The 19,092-nt window shown below is 32.2% G+C and overlaps 1 long non-coding RNA gene across 1 annotated transcript; it reads left to right on the forward strand.

The window, feature by feature from the left end:
- Nucleotides 1–704: 704 nt before the first annotated feature.
- LOC149551287 (uncharacterized) lies at nt 705–1,138 on the forward strand. The gene is made up of 3 exons (XR_016353286.1): nt 705–745; nt 880–946; nt 1,047–1,138. It is a non-coding gene; the product is annotated as an uncharacterized LOC149551287 (long non-coding RNA).
- The last annotated feature ends 17,954 nt before the right edge of the window (nt 1,139–19,092 follow it).

Consider the following 19,092-nt stretch of genomic DNA (forward strand, 5'->3'; position numbering starts at 1 on the left):
CAAGGTGAACTATTGGAGCATGAGGCCCAACATGGGTGTAGGAGGAGGAGCTCCTTAGAATAGACCCTTTGCCCAGCAGAAGAAAGCTGGCACTTTTGTCCCCCCTTCTCTAGTGTAGCATACTGATATCATTGCAGAGGCTAGCTCTCAGACTATTAAAGTCATCCATAGATTGAGTAGCCTATTGATATCCCAAGTTAGGTTAGTGTTGCCTCCCTGTGTTGATGATGTCGGTGTGAGTTCATCATCAGCAAGCTCATCACATGTTTGTGTGCCCCATACTTGCATAACGTGCAAGAATATTTGTTTGATTTCCATAGGTGATCTTTCAGAGTATCACTTTGTATTTGAGGAGGATACACCAGACGCATGTACAAAGGCTACACACCTTGATGTGAGACAGAAGGGGCATGCACAGGCATGGAATCCTTCTATATCAATATGCGTATACATTTTTTTGTTACAACATATGTGATTTAAAGTAAATCTTTATAATAGAGTAATTTTAACCCATATTGACTAATACATGTATGTGATCTTCATTCATGTTTAGTTGATAACTGAGGAGGATCTCAGACAGGTTGATAATGTCACGCTCTTGGCTATTTCATTTTGCCTTTGACATCTACGATACATTATGTTGTGTTCTCATTTTTTTTTTAATTTGACATCGGAGCATATATGGTTTCTAATCTATCTTTGCTCTTATAGGTATCACTCGTTAATGGGAGGTAGAGCATAGGGGGTGAGGCAAAACCCGTTGACAAGGGAACAGTAATTAGGTGTTTTTAAAGTGATTAAATATTGATGCATTCTTGTAAAATGTATGTGGTAATGAAATTTAATTACATTCTTTATTGTACATGACATGGCTACTAGTGATGAGTCTAAGAAGATTCGGCGTCGTAGACCCTCTGGCATTTCCATTTGCAATGAGAGCCCCATCGTATGTATAAGTATCATTTATTTATTATTTTCCTTATTTTCATAAATAAATTCAAAACTAATTTCTATGATATTAACAACTAGTATTTTGTATCTCACAGGAAACACCTAGTGCACATGAGGCTAGATGCCAGAGTTTTGTATCTTTGCTGATGCAACCATTATATCCAAAGGAAGAGTCGAAAAAGGTAAGTTGTAGTTTAAATTCTCACTTATATGTTATAAATTTAGTATGCTATGAAATATAATGTTATAGTTTAAGTTGTAAATTCATCTAGCAAACATACTTGAACATATAGAGGCCACAATCAATTAAGTTCAAGCATTGTCGAGGACATATGAGAGGACTCCTAATCAGCGTAGGAGGTCGACTAGAGAGGTATTTATGATGAAATTTTAATACTATAAATCTTCATTAAAAAAAAGGATCATTATGCATTTGAGTAATTCAATGTTAGATACATAGAATATTATAAATTTAGTAGTCTAACTTTAGGTTTTCCTTTTTTATTTATGTAGGAGGTATCTAATCCACCTTGTGCAGCAAAGAGGCTACATTTTGATCATCCACTAGTAGCATAGATAGTATAATTATCATAAGATGCATCATGAGACATTTTGAGATGGAATATGCAACATTGTATACAGAAATATTGATATTATACACATTTTGATGGCATAATCGGCCACATTTTGTATATGGATCTATGTATTTTTATATATATTTGCATAATTTTTTTATGGATACATGAACTTTGATATATATATATATATTTGTCTAATTTGTCTATGGATACATGTATTTTGATATGTATATTTTTCATTTATGTGCACAATGATATACATATTAATTTAGTATAGTTTTGTTCAATTTATCATGGATCATGTGTATTGTTCATGTTTATGGAATATCATTCATTTCGATCATGTTTTCTATATTCTATTCAAATGCAATAATTTGTGAATAACATTTTAACAACCTTTATTATCAAATCTTGATGCAATGTTTAATTTGAAATGATATCATATATGTTTAATTTGAAATTATCTCTACAATCCCTTAAGATGTCACTATGGTTTACTTGCGCAAACACACTTAGAGCACCTTGGAGACTCTTTCGTACGAGGAGGTCGCAAACAATGGAGGCTTTTTGTGGCTAGAAAAAGAGTGTCACTAGGGTTCACAAGCCCATTTGGAGCTAATAGAGGTGACAATTCAATGCCAAGATCAGCGGTTTCAAAGTTATGCAGTGATGCACCAATGAACTAATGCACACAACAAGTTTTGGTATAGAGCGAGATTTTTGTGCTAAATCCAAATGGAATGTGATCTCTCAAATATGAGATAGGTTATTGTAGGCCTCAACATGACTGTCCTGAAGTATTCAATATTTCATCGATAGCCCTCACAAGCTCTAAGTTACGATCCTCAGAAGATCGACCTCGAAATGCACTTAGAGCACCTTGGAGACTCTTCGGTATGGGGTGGCCACAAATGATGGAGGCTCTCTGTGATCGGAACAAGAGTTTCCTAGAAAAGAGATTCACATTTAACATACCTTGTCTCTTCCTTCAATGATTTACCTTGTCCCTTTCCCTGTATGTTGCAATGTCTTCATTCAATACCTTCCTTTTGCATTTAGCCTTTCGACAACTACTGCTCCCCATTCAGACAACAATATCGAAAACTTAATCATACATTATAGCAACATTTTTTATTGTATGGGCCTCAAAAAATCATTTTTCTCCAAACCCATGAAAATGGCCCCCAAAAAACGTGATTGTCGGATCTGCGGTGACATAATATTTTGGAAAAAGTAAGCCAGTATTTCAAGTACCCAATCCAATATTGGATACCCCATACAATATCGGGTACCCAAAATGGACACCCAAATTTTAGAGGGAAGTCAAAATTTGGCAAGTGTGGGCACTGTGAAGAAAATTCTATATTATTATATATTAGTATTTTATTAAATATAATATAGTCATATACATGACTATTATTATTATATATAATATAGTAATATATTATTATTATTATTAAATATAATATATTTATATAGTCATATATTATAATTATGTCCCTAGGGGTCCTATGGACCTATTTGATATAATTGAATGTGTCGAAAGGGGTCATAGGATAACCTGTGACCCCTTTCGATGCATTTCATGATAACATATATCCCTAGGACCCCTAGGGACCTATTTGGTTTGTTTGGATGGGTCGAAAGGTGTCATAGGTTATCTTATGACCCCTTTTGATGCATTTTATGACAACATTTGTCCCTAGGGACCCCTAGAGACTTATTTGGTTTGATCAAATGGGTCGAAAGGGGTCATAGGATAACCTACGACGTCTTTCAACGCATTTCATGACAACATATGTCCCTAGGGATAAATGTTTCATATTTTCCAATGTCTAATCTACACCCAAAAATTGTTATGACTATTATTTGCTCATTACAAAAAAATTAAAATTGATAATAGGTGGACTTTATCAAAGTGTATCAAGACTTTTGAAATGAGCAATTATTTCCTTTATAATTTTATTCATTGACCTCCTAGTATTGTGAGAATGTTGTTCAACATTTAAAAAAACAAAATTAAAAAAAAATCACATCCATTCAAATAATTGATCTAAATTTTTTAATGTTTAAAATTAAAGTCATACTCAATCTCCTTACAAGCATATATTCATGAAAAAAAAATTGAGTCACATTTCAACAAGTCCTTTTTTACTAAGTTAACTAGTGATTAAATGGTTTCAAGTGGAAAAACAAATATTAAGGTCTGTAACTTGTGTGCTTAAAAAAAGTATGAAGCGTATATAGTTGTATCAAGTTATGATAGTTGTCCATTAATGTTCCAACATGTATCTCTCCATTTCCATAATCTAATATTGTGGATTATTTCCCAAATCTTACTTGTGATAGTGTGTGTAACTCTTACAAATTGCTATCATTATAAGGTTGTTATTTTCATTTCTAAAATACATTTAGCCAAACTTCCACATATTTCACAACTTATTATTATGTCATTCATTAAAGAAATTTCATTAGAATCATCTAGTTTATTACATAAGATAGATGTTATAAACTAACTTTTCCTTTTAAAAGGTACATCTTGAAAACCATCATTTTCTTCTCCAATCCTTGAAAATGCCTAATATAAATATCATATTCAATATGATATTGACAAAAAAATTCAAGAATCTTTTTTATATTCACATAATATGGCATTAACTTTTAAAACATTATTTTTATAATCTCTATAAGATGATTTGAATTATAAAACATCACACACAATTCATGTTGAGCCATGTCAAACCAATGTTTATGTGTAGATCACGAAAATTGGGTGCAATGCATGTCTTTGATAACATCTCTACTATTTGATGAAGGATGGGTATAAAATTTCAAAAAAAATTGAGATCAAGTTCCTAATGACATCTTCAATTATGTTAGAATAAAGAACTCTACACATAATTTCCCCAATGCACATTACTCTTCTTGAAATGAGCTAATTTTTTAATAAAGATTATATCTCAATGAAATTCAAACCTTTTCATATCATTTTCAACAATATCTTTGTCTATGTGAGCATTTCCTACCTATCAATGTCATATATACTCCCAACAGTTGTAATGAATCTATTAGTTCATTAAAAAACATTTAAAATTAATAACAATTAGACTTGATCATGAACTGAATTTTTTTTAGCTATGATTGTAGGGAAGAGCCTTTGCAGGAATAATGTGTCAGGCTTTTCTCCATGGAGGATTATGATTTGAAACAAAAAATTATATATATGCTTTAACACAACTTAGGTGTTGCATCCCATCTATGTGATGGGATATTTTATAGGTTGTTTTTTTCTTTTCTTTTGCATGTCATCACAAGTTGGTACTAGGTATTGGAAGTGGGAAACCTTATTGTGCCTTAGTTGACATGGTACAGTGTGGAGCGAGGAATTGAATATGTTGATCTCAATTCTATTTTAGGAGGTTTGGGCAATGGGCTTTATTTTTTATTTAGCGGCAAGCATTATGAAGCAAAAATGCAACAAGCTTAGAATTTATTCAATTTTTCTTGTGTTAACAACAATTATTCAAGGATGAACATATTTCATGGAAAGAATGAGGTTTCCATGTGTTTTGATAAATAATCAAGGTTTTTGACCCATACAAACAAGCCAAAAGACTTACAACATAAATTGGGAGCATGTTAATAGAACATCAGCAACATACCAAGAGTAAAAAAAGCAGTCAAGCAAGGGGGTCGACCCATGCATAAACAAGAACCAAACACAAAAAATTTGGACAATTACTTAGCACATAGAAAACACAATAGATAGTGACAAGAAATATCAAACACCTAGTACAAAAGCTATCCCTTCACAAAAATGGCCAAACTAAAATCCCAAGAGAATATAAGAAAGAGTTTGAAGAACAATGCTTCCTATGTCATCGGATAACTACCCAAAAGATTCTATTTTTAGGCTCTCCAACAAAGGAAACTTCACCAAGGTAGCCATGAACACAATGGGAAGAGAACTAAAGAAGTTGAGCAATATCAACTAGAGGGAGATGCATTAGAACAAGTAGAGATAGTACCAAGGGTAGTAGCAAGAGAAATAATTGGAAGAGCAAAAGAAGCCCAATTCTGATCAGTTGCAAGGACAACATCAAAATTATTAGAAGGTGTTTTATCTACATCACCATACAAAGAATTATCACAAGAAGAATAAAAAAGAGAATCAAAAGCACAAATAGTCAAATGATCAACACTGTAACATCCAATTTTCCCCGGGTCTTAGTTGACATCTAAGAACTTAAAGAATACAGTTATTACTTCGTTTCATAGGAAGACAGTTATATCATTCATGTTCATGTGAATAAGATTTACTGTTTTTAAAAAAATCAATTAGATAAAATTTCTTAACTTAAAAACTTGAAATACCATCAAATGAAATTATTACAGAAATTAAAAACTACATACCTTAGAAAATTGAGATCGAAATCAAACTAGGGATGCTTTTGCAACCACCTGGGTTAGTCCACAAATGCCTCTATACAATACCACAGAATGACTTCTATCCAATATTATTAAACCAAAATCAAATGACGATTATCGTTAAATACCATTATATAAAATTAGGGTATCACTCGCCACTATAATTATTAGGGCATCGATTACCATTGGAATCGTTTAGGGCTTCTGATATCACTAATTCAAATAGGGTTTATGATACCATAGTTTCAATTAGAGCTTCCAATACCACAAATTCAATTAGGGCTTTCGATACCACTGATTCAAATAGGGCTTCCAATACCACAGATTCAATTAGGGCTTCCAATACCACATATTTAATTAGGGCTTCCAATACCACTATATCCTTTAGGGTTCCAATCATCTCTCAATCAATTAGGGCTTCAAATTCCTTTCCTTCTGATTACTTAACTGTGACAGTAACTCAAGATGAGAACATATACTTATATTTGATATTCATATAAATGAAAAGCAATCCATAAAATCTATCTATTTCATCTAGGTGAAATAATGAAACAACTCAATTAATATTACCTTCTTGCATATTAATCATAAAAGTGATAATACCTGTTTCTGACAACCAATTGACTATATGACTTATCTTTGATGCGCATCTAGTAACTTGTGGAGAGATGAAACATTGTCAGGGGCTTAACCACCCAACCTTGGACCACAACTTATCCCCATACAATCTCTAACGACCCCATACAATCTCTAACGAGAAAGGCCCTTCCTACCCAGAATAGATAGGGAACGTCTTGCCATTCACTGGGCTTCTTGGTAATTAACTCACCATATGACTTGGTAGTAGGAGATCAAAATAACATGAATATGCATGAGTTATTTATTAATTAAAATTAAAAATGATAAATATTGTTATGTCACATCTGATACTAATTCATATTATTGATGATTCATTTCTCTCACTTCATCAACCATCTCCTTGGCTACATAGCCGGGTGAGTCTCATATATTTGGAATTCTTAGAGCAGATGGCTTTGTCAATTATTCAAGAAGATTACATACATCCAACATTTCCCACTTTGTGATTACATAATTATGTTCTTTAAAGATCTCAAAATTGAATGTCTAATTAATTAGCTCCACCTCTTCACCATTTCATGGCTTCTCTACCAGTGAATTTCTTGGTGTTAATAGTATTCTAAATTTGTTTGAGAAATTGTGATAGCATGTGCATTGAAGTTGATTCACTTAAACAATCAAGTTTTTTAAACACTACTATTTGAATTAAAAAATGATGCATTCTCAAGGATACTCAAAGATTGATTTCATATGCACATCAAGAAAACAACAAATGGTATATATATATATATATATATATATATCAACTATCATGCCTAGCCAACTAAGGATAGATATCCAATCAGAAAATAAAAGAGTTGGAACATATATGATTCATTCTCTGACCTATCATTATGTACTAACTGAAAATAGATATTATACTCAGTGAAAAACAAATCAACAATTACAATACTTTTCCTAGTGTTAGAAATCATCTAGACAATCCTACATAGCATGACATTAACAAAAACTAATGCACTCATATGTAAAAGACGTGGGATAATAAAATTGGCATTGTACTTTCATGAACTATCATTGAAGGTAAACGTACAAAGCAAAGCACTAACTTTTGGAATAACAATGAGATAAGAGAGTAAAGAAGAATAAGCAAGCATCAGATTGGACTTAGCAATAATCACATGAATTCATTGTGCAGACTCTCTACACCTCCTCACCATTAAGGCTACCGTGTCGTTGATTCCCAGGTGCTCATGAGTTATATCCACCATATTGCTTAACACCTCTTCACCTAAATTGCATGGTGAGTTCCATGGTGTTTGGATTCATGATAATATTTTCATCTTTGTATGGTATGAATGAATATATTACATTCTAAGCTAAATTTAATTGCTCACAGCTTTCATTGCATTCCTATCTCTTATATACATGATTGATACACTCTTATGAATAAAGAAACATATATGATATGAGAACAGTTTCCAAGAACTAGAAATCTATTACTGTCCACCATGATTTAGTCTATGATTATATTAGTTCCAATATGTTGGATTTTTCATGATATCATATTCATCTCTAGATTGAGTATAAATGGAAGAATTTAGATTCTAAGCTTCATTGCATTTCCATTCTTCATATTGAGATGGTTTATGATTAAAGAACAATCAACGATATGAACATACTCAATGAACTAATATCTTGTATTGCCTATCTTAATTCAGTCTACATGGTGATGGCTCCAATATTGGGTTATATTCATTGAAATAAAGATATAATGTGACACCTGACTAGAAAATTTTCAAAAGATAAATCCTTGACTCAACGTATCAGTATTCTTACATGACCTAACAACAGTCTTCTAGCTCTTAATGGCCAAGATGATGATCTTGCTCTCCCATGCTCAAAATCCATGGATGATGGATAGTGTGAGGGTGAAATGGTAAAGAAATTTTCAGTCATTGATATTGGTATTAAAAACCAGGTTCTCCTTCCTTGCGCCATTCATGATACTGAATGAGAGGAAGCAAGCATACAAAATCTAAAAAGCTTGCAAACAACGTAAACAGATTTCTACATTCGATCAAATTTTGTATTAGCTTACATTTCGTTCTTGATTTTGAGATAAATTTGGCTCTAAAAGATATGTGATTGGTGTTTTGTGATACAACCATGAGACTCTATAAAAGAAAGAGAGGCTCGAATCTCCAGCTTCCATCAGTTACAAGAATCCCTTTGAATGCAAAACAAATCAAATTTTAAAAGAAAAAGAAAGGATGAGGGAAAGGAAGAAAGAAAAATAGGAAGTTTTAAAAGTTATTATAGTTATTAAAATCTAATATGTACAAGCAACATCACTTTATTAATTATTAAATTATAATGGTGCTAAATCATTTATACATATATGAATGCTTATAAATATTAATTAAAATAATATGATGAAAGATATATTAAAATCCTTTGAGATATGTTTTATATTTTAACTTAATTATTTTAATTAAATTATTCATTAAATAACTTATGCAGGTCATGTAGATGTATTCAATTCCAAGTTGTTAGGTCCTCTACCCATCTGCTCAGTGATGGTGATGCTACTATGCCTAATTCCTTTCTGACAATGTTTCCCCCCTTCGACATATTTCCTACAAGGAAGTTCTCCGTAGTAAAATTATAAATTATTTAATCATAAATAATCATAACGATTAACCTTAATCTCAATTCCATGATTTCATGATTAACGATCAACAGACATGTCATCTTCACTTGAAATCATAACGACTATCTTACCATTTCGTCAGATTGTAACAAATTAAACTGCCAACTAACTTCATGTGAACCTTAGTGGCTATTTTTCAAGTTAGGTCAAAAATTGGGATGTAACAAACACTAGCATCCTTCCAATAACAAGAAGGTTCCTGGCGACATAGAAGAGTGTAATTAGAAGACATGTGTCCAATGGAAACACAACATCAAGAATGAAAGAGAAGGTCCTCATAATCTAGTGCTTGATTCCATGGCCTCTCCCCAACCATGAGAGCCACATGCCCCCGAAGTAGAGTGGAGAAATCCAAATCAACCAAAATGTGGGAAAATATAAACTAACCCAATGTAATAGTAGTTTCATCCACCTTCAAGAAATGACCAAGAGAGTTTCCAATGGCCTCAAAGTTAGACATCTCCCAAAATCAAGTGGGAAATTAGGAAGGAAAATCCATACTGCATGCACATTAAGTGTTTCGATAAGAGGGATGAACGATTATGTCCAAGGTTTGGTTGAAAGGGAATAGTTCCCCTAGCCCAAACCCACCAATGAGTATTATGACTAGGTTTTTAACATAAAATTTTAGTTTGTTTCATAACCACTTAGTAAATTATCTACACTTTTATAAGAATTTTGTCCCTTCACCTCTTTAAAGCTAGATTCACATGTTCATCTATGGTAGAAGAAAACAATCCCAAACCCTCTCCAACATCCATTATTTGCACTTAAGTCTCCTCACTTACATCAACTATGTTATTCAACCTAATTTACTCCAATATTTAGATTTTGCTCCAATTTTGTTTCAGTTTATGTATGTTGAGCCCCTACACACTATATTCATAAATACAAGAGAAGAATTTTAGAATATTTATCTACTACCAACTTACAGATTTTAAAGATTTGAATTGTAACAAATTACTAATTTTTTATGTATATGTTCAATAAATGATAAATAACCAAAAATAAATCCTCATGGAAACCTTTAATTTTGTACATGAATATGTTTAGAATTTGTAAATAGAAAATGATAATAGAAAGATACTTTGACAATAAAATTCGCATGTCTAGCATGATGTCTTCTTCTATCCAAAGAAATATTTAACATGGAGTCAAAACTTTATCCATCAATCACAAATAATAACACACATGTATCTAATCTAGGATATAATATTAAAATTCACCAAATATTTGAAGGACCTTGTAAGCTTTTTTGGGTTTTTATAAATAAGCTAAATAATCTAATAAGATGTGTACAAATATAGGGATATAGGGAGAATTAGAGATGAAATAAGACATAGAGATTAGGAGGATGGATGAAAACAAAGAGATAGTTGGGTGAAGAGAAATGGATTTTGATAGGTAGTAATAGTTAGGTCTAGAGACATAGGGTAGGAAGGGGAAAGAGAAGATTGGATGGGGAGAGATAAAAAGGCAAGAGATAGAGTGCAAAAGGGAGGACACAAGGAGATGTATAGGAGAGGAGGGAGAGATGGAACTAGATAGATACCCAAGTGAGAAAAATAATAGAGTGGGAGGGAAGGAGGGAGCACAAAAGGTCTAGGGGGAAATTACCTTGAGTAGGGTGCTCAAAAAAGAGTAGGAAAGGGAGGGGAGGAGAGAGAGAGGAGGGGGGGGGGGGGGGGTGTTGGTCTATAGTGACTAATCAGGAAAGTGTTGAACACTTTATATGTGTCATGGGGTTAACTCATCAAGCATTTTTGGGTTGATGCATAAGGGATCTTTCCCTAGGTTAACTTGTCAAATAATTTTTAGGGTTAACCTATTAACCAACATTAGTAAATTTCCTAAAGACCCTATAAATAACCAACAACATAATGTAAAAAGAATCATACTATAATTTTCTCTTCGCTAGATAATAAAATAAGTGGATGAATATTTTCTCTTTACTACTTATATCTACTAAAACCCTAATAGAAGGGATGGCAAGGTAGGTAATTTAAGAGATCTAGACCTTCTTGAGAGAAGTAAATATCTAGATAAAGGGAGAAATATGTATTAAGAGAGATATATAGATACATAGAGATTATATTTCATGGAATCAATGTGTAAATATTGACCTAGATTATATGACAATTGTTTTTCCACTAAAAAATATTATTTCTAGAAAATAATTAAATAGAAAAGTAAAGATGCATGTCTTGTTTTTTTCTATAATATCTTTACATTCTTTGTACACATAGTCTTTGTACCTTTTCTATTGAATAATTTTGTGCACTCTTAATTTTTTTCTTGTCTTATTTCTCTATACTACCTCCTTATTTGGGTGAGACTCCCAATGTTTCCCTTTGAATTTTGGCACTAGGAGACCTTTTGAGTTATTTTTGATTCTCTTGGTTCTTTTTTATCCATAGATAAGATTACAAAAAACATGAAACATTTTTATTTTCACCAAATCATGTGATTGTATTGATATTAGTAAGCCATCACCAAATTTTAATTTTTTTCATTCCAAGTCAAGTATTTGGGAGTAAAGCAATCACTTTATGTCTTCATCTTTGGTCTACTCTAATTTCAATATAGCTTGACATTTTTCACACTCATGCCAAGTCTTCAAAGATTCCCTCCCTTCTTTTAGAAGAATTTCTTTTGAAAGAAATGTTTTAGGCTTCTATGATGTAACTTCCATTGAAATTTTTAAAGGATCCCTCATAAGAGACAAGCAAGATGTTATTTGTCATTTGTACCATAATTCATCTTTTACATTTAGTAAGGGTTTGGATGCACAGGATTAAGTTTAGATTGAAGGGGGATCTCCCCACAAGGATTAAAACATTCTAGATTTGGTGGATGATATTAATTATGCAAAGAATCTTACAATGGATTCATTTGGATCAAATTTATCCTTAGGACTCTTTTGTCAAGCTTATCTTAAAAGATATAATAAATGGTGTGGCTTGTTAGTGTTCTGTGATTTGGCCCTATTGAGGCCTCTATTTTCAATTGGCCAATATTTTGTCTCTTTCTTTGTTGTTGTCGTTGTTATTCTATCCTTTGTATTTCATTGTAGGTTTTCAGTTTATTGTTGTGTTGTAATTTTTTTTATTAGATAACATTTGTAAAGGGTTTCATATTTCCTTCATAACCAAATTTATCTTTCATGAAATAATTAACGATTATATTGCACGACTCTATAGGAAACTTTATTTTGCACCAAACCTATACTAGTGTGCATTATTAAACATGAGTAGTCCAAAACTCATCAAAAATAATTACACAACACTTAGTAGCATATTGCACAACCAAAATTCTAACCATAGGGAGATGAAGTATCTCATATTGAACTTCAACCATTTTAAGTTCAGTAATGGCTCATTTTTATTCACAAATATGTAGTTTGTAGATGTGCATTTAGGATAACATGGAGAAGACATAAGATTAATGATGGACAATATAAAATATGTAAAAATAAATCTCTCTAGAGTAGGTCATGTACAAAACTCATAAGTTAGCAAAGCAATTTGTACAAATTCTTATATACAAATACATTTGAATCATTCTCCTTAGTATTTCAATATGTACACATCACATTAAGGTCCTCATTTGGAGCGTTGTCCTTGACACAACCTAAAATGTGAATCATTTGTATAAAGTGGTTCATTTTGCATGTTCTACTAAACGAAATTAGAGTATTAGAGTCATCCATAAAATACAGGATCTATCAAGTTACCTTCCAATTCATTTCAAATGAGTTGAAACAAAAGGAGTGCAAGATGTTCAACACAATGATAAAACGTGAGGTCACAAAGGCTCTTTACAAATAGAAATTTATAATATTCAAATAGTTTACTAAAGTCCTCAAATGGGTGGTTTCATTAGTGTGATCCTTGGGTAAATTGTTTCATGGTCAAACCCTCTAGATTCCAAGTGAATTTAGTTTTCCTTATGTTTTTTAGGGTAAAATTGATGTATATAGTGAGTACTTACATTGGTTAGAGTTATATTTCTCCATGATTTTCTTTTATGAAGGAAAATATCAAATATTAAACTTTTAAAAACCATTGCACCTATTAAGAAGTGTTTGTGAGCACATGCCACACGGGAGGAGGACCAAACAGCTAGTACTAATTCTAACTAGGGAAATTTCATAGAAGCCTTAAGGGTGAATACTATAATAAATATGTATTTGGTCATTGCTATATATTGAGTGGAAAAAAAATAGGACATGAAAAACTAGTTTGGACATATATTGATACTTCAAATGACCTCTATGCAAAGTTGACATATTTGAGTTTGATTAGTATAGACTCCTTGTTATCTAATTAACATATGATATGAGAGGATGACTTCACATGTAGAACAAGTTATCGATAATACAATGACAATAGGTTTACTTCCAATAGAAAGCTTGATTTAACAATTTTTTGTTGTATAATTTCATTGTTAAAACAAAGTAAAGGGATAAAAAATGCATGAACATTATTAGTCTATACTAATTAATGTTGCATTTGTGTACAATATGTAAGAGTAATAAAATATTTTCTTATTAATTAAATCATATTGATTTAATTATGAAGTCACGTATTATCTCTAGTTTACTTAAGCTAAACTTTAGGGATATAATAATTAATTATTTTATTAATTATTATCATGCAACCTAGGTTTTAGCCTATTACGGTTTTGATCTCCTTTTATAAGGATTGATCTCTTTGTAATTTATTAATTCACTTTTGATATAGTAATTTTTTGTTTTTGCTCATCAAGAATGTCTCGTCTATGGATTTGGCAATTTCAACCTCCACAACTTTTTGCTTCTTTCTCATGTGATAAATGTTTGCATGCAGGTGATTCTTGAGAGTTGTGGGGTTGATCTTTCATTAACTTCAACATGGTATTAGAGCTCCAAATCTTCATGCCCCTATTCTATTTATGAGAAGTTTGGCTTGGCTTTCAAATCTGTGTTTTTCTTTCAGAGTGTTTCATTTTTTAGAGTTATTTTGTATTGGATCTGGGGGGTCATCAATTTTTGGGTCACTTCAAGCCCAAATGGACATCACCGTTGAGCTTAGAGCACCCAAAAGCTCCTATTTTCATTAAAAAATTTGTCCAATTTGGACACAGTTGGAATTTGAGGCTAAAAAATTTTGCTCCCAAATTGGGCACATTTCCTGAGGCAACAATTTTCTAATTTTTTGGCATGTTTCTCGAGGTTGTGCTTTTTAGATTTTTGGCATGCAAATCATAATTTTTGTTTAGAAAAATGAGATTTTTGCACATTTCTTCAGGTGACAATTTTTTAAATTTTGGTGCACAAATCATGATTTTTTCACACGTTACCTGAGGCAATGATTTTGTGATTTTTGGCACAAAAATTGAGATTTTTTGGGCACACAAATTGAGACAATTTTGGTACAAAATTGGCACACTTCTTGAGGTAATTTTTCTTACTAGTGGGTACATTTTTTGAGTCATTCTAGCACAGATCTTAGTGCAACAATTTTCTTTTCTTTTCTAGTTCTTTTTTTGGACCTACATGTGGTTTTTTGGCCATAACATGCTCATCCAAACTTTGTTTTTAACAAACGAGATATTGTTGAAAAGTTGATTCCAAGCCCGTCATGATGGGGTAGTCTATTTAGATTTTTGATGTTGTTTGGTGGTCAATTTTGGCTGTTAAAGTCAAAAGTTCTATTTTTCACTCTAAGAGACATATTTTGAGACATTTTGTTTTCTAGATTCTATCCCAAGCACATCCCATTTAGTTTTTCACTTTTCTACATTCTAATGGATATCTTGGTTGTTTCAGGTTCGAGGATCAATTTTGTTGTTTCAGATGATTTTTCATGGGTTATACTATCTATTATATTAGTCTTATGTCTCTTTTGATCTTTGTTAACATCCTTTTGTAGTATTTTTGCAAATGCACTGAGATAAAGTGTCACTCTATTGCATTTCAGGATCTTGCACATCTTTGTGTTTTTTTATACTCGCACTACATTATAAATTGCATTAGGGGGTTTCATGTTGGCCATATTTTCCATCTTCCTTTGTCAAGTGAGTATTCCTTCCATGGCATTAGCCTCATGATGTATTGATGGCACGTGTCATTATAGGTGCTTTCACTTCTTTTGCACTCTCAATGTTCCTAGTTCTTTTTGGAGGAGATATTGCATTCAGTTTCAATGGTTACGTCTTACCTCTAAGAATTATAGGGGGTTATGTTGGTTCTATTTCTTTCTTGGTTCGATGGAGTGAGATATCTATTCAGTATTTGATCCTATGTACTAGGCTATTGCAGTGGCTAGATACCTATGCATTTCGGTGAGATGGATCATTTACCATATAATTATTCTTTTGTTCCTATTTTTGAAGGCTATGAAGATACCTTCCATCTTTGATTGATCAACTCTTTAGACTTAGTCTTCTCTACTTGGTCATGTTATATACAATGGAGGTTTTTCATATCAATAGTTTGACAATATTTACAGCATCATGCTTCAGTGGTGTTCTTAATGATCATCTTTTGTTCCTATCTTCTAGGACATTCCCTAATTTGGAGGCTTCTTCAGTCCTTCACTAGTTCTTTTCAACATTATTTCCATCTCTTTTTGGAGTAGGGTTTTTCCCATGTGATTTTCTCTATTTCTCCTCTTTTTGGAGATTTAGTTCTACTTGGGTACCTCATCAGGCCTTGTTGTCGAGAACCAAATTTTCTTTAAGTATTAGTTTTTAGGTTTTCAGCTACTCCCTAATTTTATCTTAAGGGGGGTGTTAGAGTAATAAATTATTTTCTTATTAATTAAACCATACTGATTTAATTATTAAGTCACATATTATCTCTAGTTTACTCAAGTTAAACTTTAGGCATATAATAATTAATTATTTTATTAATTATTATCATGCAACCTAGGTTTTACCCTATTAGGGTTTTGATCTCCTTTTATAAGGATTGATCTCTTTGTAATTTATTAATTCACTTTTGGTATAGCAATTTCTTTTTTTTCTCATTACGAATGTCTCACCTATGAATCTGGCAATTCCAACCTCCATAGCTTTTTACTTCTCTCTTCTGTGATAGATGTTTGCATGTAGGTGATTCTTCAGAGTTGTGGGGTTGATCTTTCATCAACTTCAACACAATTAATATATATAGGTTGTGACAAGAAACATGAACCCATATTTAAGTAATGGAAAGATGTTAAAACCCAATTTTATGGAGGTTCTATGAAGCACAAGCATATCAATCCATATAAAGTAGAAAGACTTATAATTTGTGACCTAAAAGAGTAGTTTGCATAGGATATAACAATATATCTTTACACAATTTGTTGTTAGATAAACCCTCCATTTTGTGTTGAAAAGTTCCATGTGTGTATAGTGTCCCTTACATGTGATGGAAAATGTGTTATATGTTAGACTCATATTGTGCTAGTTCCTTGATATGATATGTGGAGTAAATATGACCAAGTGTGGACATATAGATAGTTGACTTGAGCATTATATGTACGTGCATATATATTTCCCATGTGTACATAGTCACAATGTAAAAGATTGTGAGAATCAGCAGTATGGTTGTATAAAAGTGCAAAATTCTCAAATTGTGCTATTGTGTTTCCTAAAGCAAGAGGTTGAGTATGGTTGTTTTTCATTGTATCACATAGTTATCATGATCAATAGTTGTGCATGTGTGTAAAGAAATATTATTAGGAACCTTTATTCAATTGCAACATATTTTGGCACATTATGCAAACATAAGTGGTATGTTGTGGCATACGAAACACTAACTTTCAATTAAGCAAAATCAGTGATACATAAAATTATGTGGATCACCTCAAGTATCATAGAAAACTTCTTCAATTTTATTCAAACAAAAGATAGCCAAAGTCAAGAAAATGGGAGAAGCCTACTATTACATGATAATCAATTAATCAAAATTGAAGGGAAACCATAACAAATCCCATATTCCAAAGAAGATGCATTCTTCAAACAAGAAAAAATCATCCAAGATACTTACTTTGCATGGAAATTAACACAAAAAAACACTTTATTATGAAGTGGCATGCACAAAATAGCCTATTTGCACAAGAAAAAGTAGAGAATATGAACCTTGATGCTACCTACCTCACATATTTCATTTTCAAATACTAGTGCAAATGTAGATCACATAGTTCATTTACAAATGTTAGTGCAAGGTCAAGTATTGGTTTTTTTGGCTAATGGTGGTAGTTAAAATTATATCTCTTTGAATATATCAGTGCATGCCTACATTAAACAACCATGGCTTGTTTACATATTTTCAGATTGAGATGTATCGATTCATATGGCATTAGAGGTACACATGGCATGTATCGATGTTGTTTCTCATATGATATTCATCCTTCAAATGATAAACTAGTATACAATGTCAAGCCAATTCATTCCAATAATATAATACTTGTGCTCCCTGCTTATAGTATTTTTGATAAAGTGAATTTTTTTTTTGAAGGGACCCTAAAGCCCTTTACAAAGTAGATAAACAAGGATTAGCAACCCAAGACAATATTTTCAACATGGCACACATCAGTAGGACAATATGTCAAACTTTGCACTACAAGATTTTATTTTTTTCATTTAAATTGTAATCCACCACTCTTCCAACTTAGCAGTGGCTTTATGTCAGGATAAAGAATCCAATGATGCATAATCCCTATTGTGAGATAGGATAGAATTCATAACAACAACATGACCAATAGAAACCAAAGGTCCAGGCGACAAATTTGAGACAACAAGACTAAGAAGAACAACTACATCAAGTTGAACAAAAATAGCAGTAGCTGACAAAAGGCCAGTAGATCCAACAACAATATCAAATGAAAGGGGTTGTACACCCTTTTCTTGACAAATAAATCCAACAACAAAATCTCCAACATAAGAGAATTGAACGCTAAAAGCTCCACCAGTAGTGGCAACAACCATAGAAGGAATATACGAAACAACCTCACCAAGTTGGGCAGAGCCAATAGTGGTTGAGATAGCACTAAGTAGATGTTCAGAACTTGCAAAAGTAAAATCAGATCTAGCATCCTTGCGAATAACCTTGACTCCATGAGACACATTTGATCCAAGAACAATATTAGGCTCATTAGATCTATTAGGATTTCTAGTAACCTCATTCATCTCCACAGATTAAGATGGGCTTTTAAATATAGTATAGTGTTGTGTAGAGATGCTCTTCCACCAAAAGGAAGGTTTATTAGGCCTAATTCTTTCATATTCACATTTTTCCACCACATGGCCATTTTTGAAACATTTTATGCATCTAAATGATAGGCCTTCATAATATAAAGGTTGAATCCAAGACCTCTTTGTTGCTAAGGTGTCTAAAAAATAATTCTTAGAGCATTGTAGCATTAAAAAAAAAGATACAAAATCTTTAAAGCAATTACACAGTCCAAACATGTTGCACGTCCTCCACACTCATTTTTTAGAAATATATTTAAGACAATAATCATATTTTAATATGTAAATGGTTCCCACACCATTGTGCATGCTTACATGTTAGCCACAGTCACTTGCATGGAAGCTATAATTTTGTGTTTAGTCATATGCATTATACACAACCTATACAACAATGAGAACCAAGCAATGTGTTCGCACATAACTATTTATTTCATGTGGCACTCGTGCATGTTTGATATCATGCCACATAACTCAAAATAATTTTATCAAGTAGTATGTGATCTTTTGCTTATACATTGCTTTTGCAATGTCAAGGATCATGTTGTTGAACTTCAGAAGTAACTTTTTATGAGTTATGTGCCACACTTATACCTACATGCATTAGCACATGGAGTGTTCAATCTA

The sequence above is a fragment of the Cupressus sempervirens genome, chromosome 6 (genome assembly GCF_028749045.1).
Source record: "Cupressus sempervirens isolate cs-2001-9-10 chromosome 6, ASM2874904v1, whole genome shotgun sequence".
NCBI classification, from domain to species: domain Eukaryota; kingdom Viridiplantae; phylum Streptophyta; class Pinopsida; order Cupressales; family Cupressaceae; genus Cupressus; species Cupressus sempervirens.